Source organism: Cetorhinus maximus, unplaced genomic scaffold (assembly GCF_964194155.1).
Source record: "Cetorhinus maximus unplaced genomic scaffold, sCetMax3.hap1.1 HAP1_SCAFFOLD_58, whole genome shotgun sequence".
Classification (NCBI taxonomy): domain Eukaryota; kingdom Metazoa; phylum Chordata; class Chondrichthyes; order Lamniformes; family Cetorhinidae; genus Cetorhinus; species Cetorhinus maximus.
Window position 1 is genome coordinate 1,033,781 of NW_027596104.1, and position 17,866 is coordinate 1,051,646.

At 46.9% G+C, this 17,866-nt stretch overlaps 1 protein-coding gene across 1 annotated transcript in view; it reads right to left on the bottom strand.

Moving 5' to 3' along the window:
* LOC144672830 (uncharacterized) overlaps positions 1-17,866 on the bottom strand; it is a 491,943-nt gene that overhangs the window by 350,707 nt on the left and 123,370 nt on the right. The gene's annotated exons all lie outside the window — the stretch shown is intronic.

The following is a 17,866-nucleotide window of genomic DNA, read 5'->3' on the forward strand; positions in this document are numbered from 1 at the left end:
TCTGCACACAGTATTTCACGTTTTTTGAAGAATTAATCTGATGATATGTGAACACTCATTAGTTGAGGGTTTGTGTATTGTCCCCACAGGCAGGCAGTGATCTGCTGGATCATATCCAGGGACAGCTCATACCTATCCAGAGTCAGACAGGATGGCGACTGGGGAAAGAGCAGTTCCGCTTCTTGGTCAAATATTTAACAAACCGACAGTGGCCTAAAATTAGAAAAAAATTAACCGGCTGTGTAACTCATCTCCTCACTCACCAAAGCAAATAGCTTTGCGCCACATAAATGACAGGCAAAGGCCTGTTGATCAGAGCTGGGTGTATTAATCTAGCTGCGGTCTGAGCAGGGATTAATATTTGTTCAGAGTAACTTCCCCTGATTTTGTACTCAACACTTCTATTTGAGAGTGTGAGTTAATGGCCATCTCCAACAAGAGAAATCTAATCATCCAACGCTTGACGTTCAATGGCATTACCATCACTGAATCCACAACTATCAACATCCTGGGTGTTATCATTGACCAGAAACTGGACTGGACCAGCCAAAGAAATACTCTGGTTATAAGAGCTGATCAGATGCTGGGAATCCAGCGCTGAGTAACTCGCCTCCTGCTTCCCCAAAGCCTGTCCACCATCTGCAAGGCAAAAGTCAGGAGTTTGATGGATCACTTCCCACTTGCCTGGATGAGTGCAGCTCGAACAACACTCATGAAGCTCGAAAGCATCCAGGACAAAGCAGCTCCGCTTGATCTGCAACCCATACACAAACATTCACTCCCTCCACCAGCGAAGCACATTGGCAGCAGTGTGTACCATCTCCAAGATGCACTGCAGCAAATCGCCAAGGCTCCTTTGTCAGCGCCACCCAAACCCACGACCCCTACCATCTAGAAGGGGAAGGGCAGCAGACGCATGGATACCTGTAGGTTCCCCTCCGAGCCACTCAACATCCTGACTTGGAAATATGTTGGCCGTTCCTTCACCGTCGCGGGGTTAACATACTGGGAATACCTCCCTAACAGCACTGTGGGTCTACCTACACCACATGGACTGCAGCGCTTCAAGAAGGCGACTCACCATCACCTTCTCAAGGGCAACCAACGATGGGCAATTAACGCTGTCCCAGACAGTCAGCCCATCGCACAGAATTCAACAAAAGACACCGAAAAGCCAGGGTGGGATGGACACAGAAAGATAGCATGTGAGGATGATGCAGAAGGAGAGCAAAGAAATAAGAGGCGCACATAATGAAACAGAGCAAGAAAGCCTGACCGAATAAGACAAACTAATGGAGAAGCAGATAGGGAAAGAGGGAGAAATTAAGTGACGCTGGAAGCAGAGGGAGAGAAAGAGGGAAAGAGTGAGGGGAGGAAAGAGGTGAAATAAGAAAGAGTGAGGAAGCGATAGAGGTTGAAAGGGTTGGTGAGAGGGAGTGAGATTGAGAGAGAGAGGGAGCAGAGAAAAATGACATGAAATGCAAAGGAAATGAAAGGGAGACTCTTCTATCAGATCTTTCAGAGCCCCGGGATATCTCAGAGTTTCCACAGAGAGTGAAATAATGTTGCCATTTTCCCACTGTTGTGGAGTGGGGAACACGAAAGTCAATTGGTGCATAGCAAGATCCCACAAGCATCAGTTGCATAATGGTTGGAGAACCTGGTTTGTTGATAGTGTTGCATGGATAAATATTGGGAGAATGGCATCTAGGGTGAACTCCCCAATTCTTCTTCCAACAGTGGTAGTGGAATATTTCCGTTGGTGGGAGGATTGGGATATGAGTGGAAATAATTTGAAGATAATTCACAAAGAAAGTGGAGGGTAGATGAAGAGAATTTCTTTTTGATACAGACACTGTGTTCTGGAATGCGCTGCCCGAAAAAAATATTAGAAGCTGGTTGAATAGCCATTTTCAAACGGGGCATTATAACAATAACAGAGATGGAAAATAATAGCGAGGCAATTGGGAAAGAGAAGATACTGAGGGGGCATCAGTCAGCATCTCATTCAAAGAGTCAGCAGAGACACCGTGGGCCAAATGGTCCCTTTAATCTGAAGAAGGAGTCTTACTTTAAACACAGAGAACAACTCCTTTAACCCTTCACCTGTTCAATCTTTACACAGATCTGTCTCTTTGTTGATTAATAGAATCCCGGCCTGGTAGGCACATTTGGACGTGGATTTCAGTTACTGTCGGCCTCAGTTAGTGAAGTGTCCTTTAACCTGCCAAATGTGCAGTTAACCCTCACCGTGTATCACCGATTACTAAAGACACAATTCTCTCTTAGTTCATATATAGAGCATGCGTGCACCAATCATCGCACTGTACTGTGATCCGGGGAGTTCAGGGGAGAAGGTGGAAAGTACTGCCCTTGGTGATTGGATTGCTGGTGCTGTTGGATTGCAAGCTGATTGGTTGGTTACGCTAGGAGGTTAACTCTCAGTTATGAAACTCTAGAAGCATTAATTACAACAGGAGGAGGATATTCAGCCCCTCAAGCCAGCATTCTTATTCAATTTAGCCATGGCTAAAATGTGTCTTAACGCCAGTGGACAATATTGGTTCCATAATCCTTATAATCCGTTCCAGAAAGCAAGCTGTCAGCCGCAGTTTTAGCCTTCTTTAATAATTGGATGATTTTTTTTTTGTAATTCAACCTCAACTATCATCCACCGAGGAGCCATCCTTAGTCTCCTCGTATTTCCCATCCAAATGCTGTCCCTCGGTGATATCTTGTATTATCGTACAGCATATTTCTCAATCTCTCGATCATCTCGCCTCTCTTTCTCTCTGTAATCTTCTGCAGCCCAAAAAACCTTTCAGGTACCTGCGCCCCATAAATTCTGCCCTCCAGCCTATTCCAAGATTTTAAGTGACCTGCCATTGGCGGCCGTGTCTTCAGTTGCCTGGAGCCGAGGCTGGAGAGACCCCAGTGTAACCCCATCTACCACTGTCTCTCCTCCCTACAGATGGTCGTTCAATCCAACCTCTTTTGGTTTGCGTTGTGTCACCTGTCAAAAATAACGGTTATTTTGACTCTGTGCGAGATTATCTTTTAAAATGCTCCAATGAGGCAATTGTGTCATTTTATTTCCTTGATGTTTCAATATAATTTCCATAATTCTCAATCCCTAAATTTCTGGTGCATATATCCTTTGGTTTAAGCACAATAGCAGCACTGTGCGAAGTTCTAGTCTCCTTATCCCTCGGATGGATCTGGAGCACTGTGCACAGTTCTGCCATCCATATCCCTCGGTTATATCTGGAGCAATATGCACAGTTGTGGTCTCCATATCCCTCGGTAAGACCACACTTGAAGCAGTGCGCACAGTTGTTGTCTTCATATCCCTTGGCAAAACCACAGCTGGAGCACGGTGCGCAGTTCTGGTCTCAGTATCCCTCATTTAGGACATGCTTGGAGCACTGTGTGCTGTCCTTGCCCCCATATTTCCTGGTCAGTCCACACGTGCAGAGCTGTGTGCCGTACATATCTAAGTATATATGGGTTCGAGCAGAGCTGAACGCTCAAGGACCCTGACTGTTGTCTCTTGCTTTCTGATTTCCAGCATGGAGCCTCGTATGTGTCAGAAAAGAAGGAACCTGCACAAAAGACCAGTGTCACGAATGTGAGACTCTGGTCACCTGGCAGTGCTTCTGGCCTTTCACGTGCTGCAGGCTCGGCGAGCTACAATGAGGGAATCTTTGCCGATGTTACACATGTCGGAGTCGCGGGCTGTCTATAACTGTAATGTCTGTCAATCAGGCTCAGATAAATTATGTGGATGCAATGACCCCTGGCCTTCTGCTTTATGAATCATGTGAATAAAAACGGCTACATCGCTCACTGCCTCTTGTCCTTGTCGCATTTCTTGCTCGGATTGGTGTATCTCCACATTGAGAGGGCGGGAGGGGGGTCAGGAAATGGCAGGGCCGCGTTGACCTATCATGACTCCAATATAGTCAGGCTCACAAAAGCCTTACAGCCAATTCCCCCTTCTCATTCATCACCACCCCTGGGAATAGCTGGTACAGCTGGCAGGGCAGAACCACCAGTGGAGGCGGCACAGTAGCATACAGTCAGGAGGGGCATTTTCTTTAATGGCTCCAAACTCTTTCATTCCTATTGACATTTGGGCAAACAGAGCCTACAACCATCCTCAAGATGTACATTGAAACCCCCAGGCAGTCAGTAACTTTCTTTTTTTTCCTGCCTCTCTAACTCACAGTTGTCTGCTGACCACACAAGGCATAAATTGTAAACACTGCTGAGAAAAATAGAAATGACAGCTTGCCACTGATTTGCCTGGCTTGATAGGGAAGCCTGTAACCTGATAGCAAAATGGCTTCCTCTAACCCCCTTTCCCAAGGCAACGAGGGAACATTAGTTTTGTATCCAAGTAGAAATGATGAACAGCGACCCATGATCACAATCACCTTTCATCTTAGTAGCGAAGAGACAGGACAAAGCACGATAATGAGCGAGTTGTCTAATCAGGATCGTCTGGTCAGTGTGGGCCCACACACATTGGACTTTAGAAGAACACAACATGATAAAAAGCGTTTAGTATCTGGAGTGTATTTGATAAGTGTGATAGTTGGAGGGTTTTTCCACTTGTGAGGGAGACTAGAACCAATAGGCACAGGTTAAGAATATGAATTCTTTGTTTATGACAGAGATGAGGAGATTGTACTTATCTGTCAAAGGCTCATTAGTTTGTAGAATTGTCTTCTCCAGAAAGCAGTGGAGGCTGGTTGATTGCATTTTTTCGAGGCAGAATTTGATAGGATTTTTATAGACAAGTGACTCAAGGGTAACGGTGGGATAGGTGATACATTGTTGTTGAGACACATCAGATGAGCCGTGATCTAATTGATCTGCGGAGCACTCTCAAGGAGCTGAATGGCCGTCTACTGCACCAAAGTCCTTTGTTCCTAAGTTACGACAATTTTTTTTCAAATTGTATTGCCAAAGCCTTTCGAGGCTTTAGCAGACTAAATGTTTCTTCATTGAGAATTAGAAAGAGATGGCGTTGTCTCCAAGTGTAAATATCTCGCACCTCCTTACCACTTAACAACTGGATTTTTTGCTTGTTCTTTAAGAATTAACGCACCTACATTCACTGCCATGAAACATGAATTACATGGCCTCCCTTCATTTACTTGAATAAGAGAATTTGACCCAAACTCTAACAGTCTCATAAAGCAAAATAAATTCTCCGAAAACTTAATGAGTAAGTAAAGCCCACGATTGGAAAAGGAGACTGAGAAATAGGGAGGGAGGAACAGTCAGGCAGGAGGACAAAGTAAGGAAAGGGAGAAAGAAAAGGAAATGTTGATAAAGAGAATATTTAGATTTCGTGACCCCTTTCATCAGGATATTGATGATAGGTAGTCCTTGCTTGAATCTACAAAATGTGGCTGCCAATTCGTGCAAAACAAGATCCCACCAGCAAGGCGATACTGGTCAGATAACCTGTGCTCGTGATGTTGGTGGTTGGAGGAACACTCGCCCCAGGGCAGCAGGGAGTGATCTCCCAACTCTTCTCCCAGAAGCGGGCAAGGGTGATTTTAGAATTCCAATAAACCATTGTGAGTTCAATCATTATTCTAACCTGTCCCACCGCTGATGAATGAAAACCTATTTGCTTCCAGTTAATTGTTGGACTCAGTGAACTGTCCCTTCACCTTTCTCAAGTTGGAGTCTATCCGCTGAACGCTTGTGACACTATTAACTAAAGTTTGCAATGTATTCATATAAAGAGCGTCTGTCCCCCAGTTATCTCATTGTGACCGGGAGGAGATCAGCGGAAAATGAGGAAAGCACTGCTTTTGCTGCTTGTTTTCCTGGTGCTGGTGCAGCACATCAATACCGATGGAGGAGTGAGTTCAAGCTGTATATTCAGAAGTTAGTACATCTCTCATTACACAAACGTATGAAGCATTAAGAAACACAGGAGGAGGCAATTCAGCCCATCGAAGCTGCGCTGCATTTAAATTAGAATGTAGCTGATATGTTTCGCAACTCCATCAATGCACATTGGCTCTATAACAGTTACAAACTTTCCAAAGGTAAAGCTACCAAACTCAGTTATTAAATTGATTCATTTGTTTTCTAAATTAACGTCAATCCACCATGTAGTTATTCCCGGTCTCCTTTTGCTCCCCATCTTCCTGTTGTCATTCTGTGACATCATGCAACATTTATACACCATGTTGCCAAATCCAGCGATCTGCTCATCCCCTCCCTACCTGTGAAATCCGCTCCCGCCCAATAATTAATACAGGTATGTGACTCTCGAATTCAGGCCTCATTTTGCTTTCCAGACTTTGAGTGGAGGATCAGCATTTGGCAGCAAAGCATTCGGCAGCTGGAGAAACGAGCTCTGGTATCCCCCCTGTAATCCTCTCCACCTCTCTCTCCCCGTTTCAGATAATCCCTAAAAGAAAATTTTCTCATGTGAACTTTTGGTCGACCATCCTAAATCTGTTTCGGTATCGCTTTTTGTAATTTATCCCCCTCTCAGGCTCCTGTGTGGCGCCTTGGGACATTTCTTTGCCCTGCTGTTGCGACAAATGTTTCACCCAGCTAATTGTGCAGAGCAGCCGCCTCTGTTCATCTCAGTTTGACAAAATTGGAGCACTCTGAATATGCCTGGTCCCCTATCCCTCACTTCCACCACAGTCTGAGCATTGTGCGCAGTGCTCGTGTCTGTATCCCTCGGCTACACCACCCTTGGAACACTATGCAAAGTTCTGGTGTCTGTATCTCCAGATTAGACCACACTCGGAGTACTGTGCACAGTTCTGGTCTCCATATCCTTCGGTTAGACAACAGTCGGAGCAATTTGCACAATTCTGGCCTCCATATACCTCGGTTAGACGAAGCTTGGAGCACTGCGCACATTTCTGGTCTTCAGATCCCTTGGCTAGACCATATCTGGAGCACAGTGCACAGTTCTGGTTTCCATATCCCTCAGTTAGACCACTGTTGTAGCACTGTGCACGGTTCTGGCCTCCATTCGCCTCGGTTGGACCGCACCTGGAGCACTGGTAACAGTTCTGGTCTCCAGATCCCTTGTTTAGGCCTGACCTGGAGCACTGCACACAGCACTGGTATTCCTATCGATGGGTTAGATCACACTACGTACACTGCACACCACTCTGGGTTCCATGTGCCGCTATGCTATCATCAACATCCATAGGTGAGCTCTCAGTATGCATCAGGAATCACAGAACTTCATGGATCAATAAGTTCCATAGCAGGTATGGTCTTGTGATTTGGGGATAATGTAGTGGACCGTAGTCTCGGAGGATGCAATGAAGAGGGGACTTTGATGCCGTGTGAATGCCGATTCATTTTTAAGTGCTGTGAGTCTGCATGAGGTAGAGAAAGTTGAATAAGTCGCATTGCGAGGCCAAACTGAAGTTTTGGCTGAGACTGACTCTAATTTATGTAATTCAAGCTCTGATACTTGTTTAGATCCAGAGATCCCAGGCCCATTGCTTTCTGAATCATGTGAATAAAACTGTCTGTGTCGATCACCGCCTCTTGCCCGTGTCTCATTTCTCACTCGGATCGGTGTGTCACCATATCGACAGGGTGGGAGGAGAGGTCAGGAAATGGCAGGGTCGCATTGATATCTTCAAACTCCAATATAGACATGCGTGTAGAAAATGGCAGGGTGTCATTGGCATCTTGTAGCTCCTGAATATTTATGTTATCAGAATCAGAACTTCACAGCCAATGCCAAAGGTTTGCCAACCATATTTGTGGGTTTGTCATGCCCCACTGACAGGAGGGAGGTACCAGGCTTGATGGAACACGGGCATATAATAGTTATTGGCTTGCACTGGAAATGTTCAGCATTGACTCCAGGCTCTGCCGTCTCACAAGGCATGACGGCAAACAGGGGGATGGGAACCTCCTGCTGTCTCCCACCTGCTGACTCCAACCTGCTGACTCCCACCTGCCACTCTCCCAGTACTGATCAGTCTCGACTCCTCCATTTTAAACACCACATGGAAGAACCAATGAGCGTATTAAAAGCACAGAATGTTCTCTGCTGTAGGACCTGCATTACCTAAAGTGGCTCAGGGCCACCGTTGCAGACCCAGGTGGCCAAGGTCTGTAAGGCAGAATACGCAGGTGAACCAACAAGAGGGAAGTTTCTACTTAGCTTCAGCATCACCAATACAACTTCTGCAGAAGCATCTCTCTCTGACGGTGTTGCTAGGAATGACCACAGCACTGCTGTTGTTACAGGAGCCCTCTGTCTTCAAACTGAGGACGCACTCCGTTGTGTTTTGTGACAGCATTGCTTTCAATGGCATAGATTCATAACAGATCACACAGCTCAAATCTCAACATCCATGAGGCGCCGTGGGCCATCAGCAGCAGCAGAATTAAATTGAGACACAATCTGCAAGACTATGGTCCGCTATACTCCTCATCCGGCCACGACCGTTACCTTTAAACCAAAAGAACAATCATGGTTCTCGGAGAATGGAATGAGAACTTCTGATTTTACTACAACAATTGAGCCTTATATTGTGCCCGTTCCTTGCAATTCCAGACCTCAGTCTACCCTTCTAGCCAATTGGCATTCAGTTTTGGCATCTTTTGAATGATAATTCTAGACTCTCCAGAGCCCAAAAGCAAAATGTTTCCCAATCACAAACTCAGTGTAAGATTGCAGGAAACGATGAAAAGACCAGCAGCAGGCAAAACTGAGGATCCAACACTGTGGGCCGTGTCCCCATTGAAGCATTGCTCTAGTTGCTCAGGCTTAAGTTACCAATGGCACTTCATATCAGCTGAGAAAAGTAAGATCTGAATTCCTACACACTTTTGGAAAATTGTTATATTGACCTATAGTTGGCAACTCTCCAAATGTTATAGTGCTGTAACGTAACTTTAAGGAGAAAAGGCAGCACAGAATGGAAATGAGGTTGTAGTTGGGAAACATTTTGTGCTTGGGATCCGGAGAGTCTACCGATATCAGTCAACCAGAAGCCAAAACTGGATGCCGATTGGCTAGAATGGTGGACTGAGGGCTAGAATCGTAAGGGATGGGCAGAAGTAAAGGCTAGACTGTTGTAGGAAAGTCAGAGTGCCTCGCCCCATCGGTAGAGAATGGTAAAACTAGGGTACTAGCTAAGGGTGATATGTTGTAGTGATGCACTCATACTATTGGTTGAGAATCACAAGAACATTGCTGAGCACAGGCAACAAATTCTGGCCTTTGTAGTGAATATATCATATAGCCTGACAGAATTTTAATAATCATACACATAAAAGAGCTAGAATAAGGAACATAACGGAAGTGGAGAAAATAACGGGACGTTATAATGGCAAATCCCCAGGGTAAGATAGTTTCCATCCCAGCCATTGAAGGAAATAGCTGAGAAATTGTGGATGTCCAGTCTATAATATCTCGCAGTTGCATTCATCTGAGAATTATTCCTTGAGGCTGGGAAATTCTGAAAGGCACTCTCTGATTTCAGAATGGGGTGAGACAGAGAGAGAGAGAGAGAGAGAGAGAGAGAAATGATGCAATTGCAGACAAGTTACCCTAAGGTGAGTTGTCAGGCGTGGAGGGAATGCAGGATATGTTTACCAGAAATAATACCTGGGCTAGAAGGGAAACGAGACTGGGAGAGATTACACAAATAATGCTTATGCTCCCTGGAATTTGGAATGTTCCAGAGTAGTTGGGTTGAAATATTCAACGTGTTAAGGGGAACAGATAAGGCTGATAAAGAGAAAATGTTTTCACTGGTAGAGGAGACTCAGGCGATGGGACAGAGTCTAACATGTCTCGTCAGACTGTTCAGTCAAACATTAAGGGAACACTGTTTTACACACAGGGAAATACACAATGGTAACTCCCTTCTTTAAATAGCAACAGGTGCGAGATCTATTGCTCATACTTAACGTTAAAATTGATATGTTTGTGTGGCCCAGGGGTAATAAGGTTGCCGGGCAATGGTCACAACATGGATTCAGATGACGCATTTTTCACAAACTAGTGGAATGCCAGCCTGTGCACTTTGCACACAGGCGGCCGGAAAGCAGCTGCGGCCCAATGCTGGGCGAATCATTCCTGCCAGATCCTGGCGCCCATGTTCAACGCTGTCAGACGGGGCGGCTACTGGTGGCCGGTCAGTTCCGTGATCGAAGCAAATGTTTAACAGGCTGATAAGCAGCCCGAGACGAGCACTACGTGTTGCAAGGATGGTCAGAATGGTGTCCGAAATTGGTGCAGGGTGAAGCCAACAAGCATTCTGCCCTCTTCCATCTCCTTCGCCGATCTATTCTTGGATTGTGTGCCCCACTTGCGAGGCCAACATTTATTGACCATTCCTAACTGCCCATGAGAAATTGCTGGCGGTCTCTTTCCCTGTACCGCTACAGCCCATGTGTTGCCTGCGCATCCACAGTGCAGTCGGAGAGTTAGGTTTACGGCGGGTCATGAGGTTACAGATTGGGTTCGCACTCAATCCTGTCTCCGCGGCAGGTGGCCCTAAGTGCCTCATGGGCGCCCGCTTTTGCGCTGCCGGACGCATCTGGGAGTGACGCACAACACGATGGAAGGTGCTTTCAGAGTGAAGACTGGACATTTCCCCTACAAAGACTTTCTGTGGGTCACTCCTGCCGATATCCATCATGGACAAATTAATCTGCTCAAGGTTAGATTAGCGAAGACAGGGCCAAGCAAGTTCCCCTCCTCTTGTTAGTTCTGTCACTACCTGGTACTGCAAGATGGAAGTGGAGAAAAATAGAAGGTTTTGGCACTTGCCTGGTCGCGGGGGCTTAGAAAGGAAAGTCTTCTCTCAGAAACACATGCAAAAGCTGGAAACAGGAGGCTAGATTTGGAAACTGTTGTAGTTCAGCACGTTTTGAAGATAGTTGCCAGGCTGAAACAGCCTAGAAGGGGGAAGATAGCCAGGCCCAAGCTAAAGAAAGACCCCAAGAATCGAATGGAGTGGAACAGGAGAAAGTCCCAAGCAGGCTTTCGAGTTCATGGAAGGACAGGGACCTGCCTTTCCTTCCAGCCTGCCTGATATATCCTTCAAGAATCAGCCAAGTCAGTTAGCAATGTTGCTGCTGAGTCACTGTTTCGCCTCGGCACTGAAGACCCCTCACACCCAGAGTGCATCCGGTGCCATCTTTTCAATCCCAGCTGAGGTTACCCCTGGATAAGCGTGATCCCAATCTGACACTCAACTTGATAGACACTAACTTTTATTTGTTTGTTCAGATACGAGGACTGGACTATTGAAGAGTCGCTGGAGACAGCTGATAAGCTTTTAACAAAACAACACAACATTTATTGAAGAAGAAACGTTGAACTATATTATCATATTTCTTCACCCACAACTATACCTTTTACAGATATATAGAGGTTTGTAAGGATAACACATGTTACAAAAGCTATCTTACACTCTAATTCTCACAGTAAGCACAAATTCTAATACGCACCATGCAGTCAGATACAGAACACTCTGAAATCACGTTGCAGCTGCCACCTCAACCAGATGCAATGACTCTTTCCTCATCTCCGCCCACACCCTTATCGCACTGTGAGCCAACTGGGTTCACTGATCCCCCTCCGTTTGGAGCACCTGGACCTGCTCTAAATCTATCCCGTTTAGCTCCAAGGGAGTTCCAAACAACATAATGGCGTGTGTCGTGACGATTAATCTTCACAGAAGCTGGGCGGTGGTCACCCCTCCTCATGCCGCCTTGAACTGAGACAACTTCGGCGGGTAGATTGGTGAGGATGCGGTGAAGTGAAATTTCCCCCTCTTAGTGGTTCTCTCAGCTCCTGCCGCAGGCCAAGTCTGACAGGTATGTCCTTCAGGGCTCGACCACAACAGTCAGGCGTGAAGTTACCAAATCACTGTTGTTGACGCACATTAGAGTCTCCCTCCCAACTCCCCCTTCATATAGATGACATCCTGTGTCCCCTTGTCTTCAGATGTATACCAATTGTTGAATGACATGGAGGAGAACAGTTTGATCAACCGAGGGAGGGAGGGTAGGAATCAAAATGAGGTGTCCTTGTCTCTGTTCAGTCCTCATGACACGAGCGGTGGGGGGAGCGGGTGGCGATCAGGAATCAACAGGAAACTTCCTTTCATGAGTTTGAGCTGTTGACTCGAGAATTCACAGATGCTGTAGGCAAGTGTGTGGACTCCATTATTATTTTTTTAAACTTAAAATGGCGAGGCCAGCATTTATTGTCCATGCCTATTTGCCCTTGTTCAGAGACATTTTCAAGAGTCAGCCAGACAAGAGCGGCTGATTCCCTTCCCTAAAGAGCATTAGTGAACCAAATGGGCTTTTTATGACAATTGCTAATAGTTTCCTTGGTGAATGTTAGAATTTTTACCTCCAGATATCTATTGAATTCAAATTCCACCATCTGCCGTGGCAGGATGCTAACACGGGTCCCCATAGTTTTACCCTCGGTCTCTGGCTTACAAGCCATTTGTCAATACCACTATGCCACCACCCCCACCCAAGGTCTAACAGTGTGCTTTCAGGTCTTGAGGGTCTGTGTGGCAGAACGTACGCAGGGATGGCAACGGGTGAACCTAGGGCATTAACCATAAGGTACGACAGTGTTGGGGTGACTGTTTTGGATCTACAGAAAGCCAGTGTGTCCCGGCCATAACCTGACCTCCCCTCCCTCCCTGTCGATAGGGCGACACACCGATCTGAATGAGAAATGAGACACGGATAATAAGCGGTGATCAAAGCAGCCAGTTTTATTCACATGATTCAGAAAGGAGTGGATCATTGGCCATTGGACCTACAGATGGTAGCAGAGCCTGAATAACGGAAATTCCAGTTTGATTAAGTCGGAGCCTCAGGCGGGTCTCGCGGTGGGACCTACTGCCTCCGGGTCACTCAAAGAGCTGGGCAAAACCTGAATATGAAGGGAAGGTTGCATTTCCTGTTGCCCCGTACGCGTTACAATCTTCAAATGGGACTCTGCTACAGAACCTTCCACCCCCGCTACACAGCACGATAGTGACTGGGAAACAGAAATAATGAACTCATTAGTGGCGCTGGTCAGAACCGCTGGGCACCCACATGCACCTGAACCAGGTGTGGGCTAAAATGCGCACATGGAGACAAGATATTTGCAAAGTGCTCCATATGCGGTCTAATCGAGGGAAATGGAGACCAGAACTGTGCACAGAGCTCCAACTGTGGTCTAAACGAGGGATATGGATACCGAACGGTGCTCAGTGATCTGATTGTTTTCTAACCGAGAGGTGTGGAGACTAAAACTTTGCCCAGTGCTCCAAGTGTTGTCTAACCGAGGTGTTTGGAAACCAGAACTGTGCTCAGTGCTCCGAGTATGTCCTAACCGAGAGGTATGGAGAGCAGAACTGTGCACAGTGTTCCGAGTGCTGTCTAACCAAGAGATACGGAGACCAAAACTGTGCACAGTGCTCAACGCGTGGTCTCATCGAGAGATGTGGAGGGCAGAACTGTGCACATCACTCTAAGTGTGGTCTAACCGAGGGATATTGAGATCAGAACTGTGCACAGTGCTCCAAGTGCGGTCTAACTGAGGTATATGGAGCCCAGAACTGTGCACAGTGCTCTAAGTGTGTTCTAACCGAGAGCTATGGAGACCAGAATTGTGCACAATGCTCTAGCTGTGGTCTAACCGAGGAATATGGAGTCCAGAAAAGTGCGCAATCAGAATGATACAGCTTATGGAACAACCTCATGAAATTTCCCACGGTGCCTTAAGACAGCATGTTACAAAAATCATTTGACACAGGGTCACATCAACAGGTATTATTTGCAGGTTAACCAATGCTCACTCGAAGAGGTTGGATTGAAGGGCCATCTCCAGGGAGGAGAGAGGGGTGGATAGTTTTACAGTGGGAACTTCCCGCCTTGGTCCCAATCAGCTGAAGGCACGGTCGCCAATGGCAGGCCATTTAAAATCTCAAAATGGGATGGAGGGCAGAATTAGTGGGGCGCATGTATCTAGACGGTTTTTTGGGTTAAAGGAGATTACAGAGAGACAGTGGGGCGAGACGATGGAGACATTGGGAAACATTCTGTACGATTAATTCAAGATATCACCAAAGGAGAGCATGTGGATGGGAAATACGAGGAGGCTGAGGAACGCTCCTCGGTGGATATTATTTGAGTTTGGGCCCTTAAAAATAAAGTGCCCAGTTTTTGAAAAAAGGCTCACACTGAGACTGACAGCTTTCTGTTTGGAAATGATTTTAATGGTCATGGAACCAAGATTGTCCAATGGCATTAAGACAGCTGTCAGCCGTGATCCAATTGGATGAGAGGACAGTTTTATGGGCTGAATGACTTTCTCCTGTTCCAGCGAATGTTTCTAGAGTTTGACAACTGTTCGATAACCTCCGTGGATAATCTACAGATAAGCTTGGACTCCACCAGCACCAGCAGTCAAAGCACCAGGAGCAGTGCTTTCCACATCATCCGCTGAGTTCGCCAGAGTAACAGTGAGATGATTGGTATACAGATGCTCTTTTATGAACCAAGAGAGAATTATGTCGTTAATAATCGCAGACACACTGTGAGGATTGGCTCAACCTTGTGCACGTGAAAGGAACACTTCAATAACTTAGTCCGACAGTAACTGGAATCCACGTCTAAATGTGCCTCTCGAACCGGATTTTATCCGAGACAGTGATATGTGTAATGATTGACCAGTTGGAGGATAAAAGGAATTCTTCACTGTGGACAATTTAGAATCATTCAGGAGTGATAAGGGCCATTTGACCCATCGTGTCTCTGCTGGTTCAATGAGAGGTTTAACGAATTATGCCTCCTCCATAACGTATCTTCCCCCATCGTCCTGCCATTATCTTCCCTGTCAATTATTGATATAATTCACCTTTTGAAAGTTGCTTTGAATGTGCTTCTGTTATCTTTTCAAACAACGCATTCCAGATCACAACAACTCGGTGCGTCATAAAAACATGCTCTTCATCTTCCCTCCACGTACTTTGTGAATCATCATGAATATATTTCTAATGATTTCCCAATCTGCGACCCTCGAATATACCCCACTGCCACTACTGGAAGCAGATTTGCCGAGTTACACCTGATGCCAAGGGACCAATATTTCTCCAGCGATCAGGATCAATGATACAGATTCTCCAGCCATTTTGCCACTGGTGGTTGAAGGAGCTAGCTGCGGGCAAATTGAGTTCCATGTGTCCCGCCTGACAGAAGTGAGTACAGTTCAACAATAATTGTTCTGAACTCTGGTGAATTCTGCTGTTCAACTGCTAGTCCAGATTTCCTCGCCTGTCTTTCACCTAATGCCTCGAGGCGTCATGGAATTCAGACTGAATGTTGGAGGCATCCAGAGACAGCCATTCCCGTCCACTGGCGGGACTGTACCACCAGGGGGTTCAGGACATTCCCGGGGATGGTAATGGCCCTGGCCTGGGGACAATGGCTGAGAGGTCCGATTCTACGAGTGTGTGACTGCTTGGAGCGGGAAGATGCCAAGGTCTATTTCCTGATATCCCCTCCCCGCCACAGTCAACAGGTTGACGCAGCCGCACTGAAGTGCACCCAGGGGTCGGTGATCAATGCATCTAGTTGTAGTCACGTGATTCAATGTGCAGTGGGGCATGGGTCATTGTGTCTACAGAATGTGTCAGTGGACCACACATACTGGAATCTCCTCATCCCATTGCAAATCCCTTCTCCAGCCCACAGCCGCGAACTGGCCATTCCACACAGTGCCCTCCGGACTCCTGCTCTCGGCTACATTGCCTGCTCCCTTAGCTGCACTTCCCCATCAACCAAGCATTCCTATATCCTCCCACCGCTTGAATCGCTCCCGCTACCTTGGTGCAATGGTCATTTTCCCCCTGCACACTGCAGCCGCTGCTTCCATCCTTCCAGGCCGGCAGAACCTGTTGCACAATTACGAAACCTGAGGCTCCTCCATTACTACCTCCTGTATACCCCATGCCTGCCTCAGTCTCAGCCACGGCCTCCTGTCCCTGACCACTTATCAAATCAGAAGACCCTGCCCTGAGTGGTGTGACCAACCACTAGTACAAAGTGCCCATATATATGTCCCACTTCCTGACGCATCGCATTGTCTGCAGATGGGCCTCCCTCTCACACTCACTGTCACCTTTCCTCATGGTCTTGAAATTTATTTCTCTCTATCACGCATTCTCTCTCCCCCAAACCCGCGTCTATGTTTCTCCCTTTTCATCCCTTTTTGAATCTCTTGATCAGTTCCTCCCTCTCTACCTCCCCATATCTGGTTTACTATCTCTTGATCATTTATTCATTCATTCACGTGATGGGGGCTTCGCCGGCTGGGTCCAGATTTCACTGCTCATCCCTAATTTACCCCTTGAGAAGGTGGTGGGGGAGCCGACCTCTTGAACCGTTGCAGTCCGTGTGGTGTAGGTACACCCACTGTGCTGTTAGGGATAGAGTTAAAGGTTCACGCTCTTTTCCACTGTGTCACCTTTGCTCCTCCGTCTACAGCTCCACCTTCCTCTCATGCTAACTCTCCGTCTCTCTCTCCCTCTCTCTCTCTCACCCTGCCTTCCTCATCTGCCCAGATGGTTAAATATTTCCAATTTTAGTCCCTGTTGGTTTGTTAATAATTTGCCTCTGAAGCTGAACTGACCTTTCCCCAGTCGCCGTCCTGTCTGTATCCGGATAGGAATGAGGTGTCCCTGGATATGATCCAGCAGATCACTGCCGGCCTGTGGGGACAATACACACACCCTCAACTACTGAGTGTCCATATATCATCAGATTAATTCATCTAATGCTGTGAAATAATGTGGGGAGATGTTTTATAAGCAGTGTATATGTCTATATATATATATATACATATATATTCATATGCACACAACTCCTGCGATCATCACAGGGGATGTATGGGATTTTGTTTCAAAATGGGATATGAGCTTCACGGGCAATGCCAACATTTTTTGACCATCCGCAATTTCCCGTTGGGAGGGTGGTCGGTGAGCCGCTTTCTTGAACGGCTGAAGTCCAGTGTGGTGTAGGTACAACCACAGCGCTGTTAGGGAGGGAGTTCCAGGACTGGCCACAGTTAAAAGGCAGTAACAGTGAATTAGTTCCAATCAGGATGATGTATGGCTTGGAGGGAACAATCAATGATTGTTTTCCCATCTGCCTGCTGCCCTTGTCCTTCCAGGTGCTGGGGGATCATGGGTTTGGAAAACACAGTTGAAGGAGCCTCAGTGTGTTGCAGCAGGGCATATTGGAGAGGGTACACACTGACGCCATTGTGCGCCTGGTGGAGACTACATCACTATTGTTTGTCACAATGCCATGAGGATTCACGGGATGCGGGGTGAATGTCGAGTACTCGCAGGGCCGCCCTCTCCTGACTGTATCCCACTGGGCTGCCACCTCTGGTGAGCCGCCGCTGCCACTGGGGATGATTATTCCCAGGGACAGTGATGGGGAAGTCTGAACCATTGGCTTTTGGGTATCATTCGGTGAGTGTGGCTATGTCAGGCCGTTGATCGGCCAGTCTGTGGGGCAACTCTCCCAATGTTGTCGTTCCCTTCAACATTCAAGTGCTGGTCAGACACAATTGTCATGCGGCAGCACGCATGCCCTCCTCGCACCCACTTCCACTGAATGCGGGCAGTGGACAGGTTGGCACAAAGCGGCACAAGGTTAAATGGCTGCCCTGCTCAGGTGCCTAGTCTCTAGGGCGGGGCACTGGAGGTTCTGAAGGATGCGCTGCAGAGGAGGAGCGATGCCCTGCAGAGGCGGAGCTGACTGACTCCACCTCACCTTCATTTCCCTCTCCTCCTCCAAAAGCTAA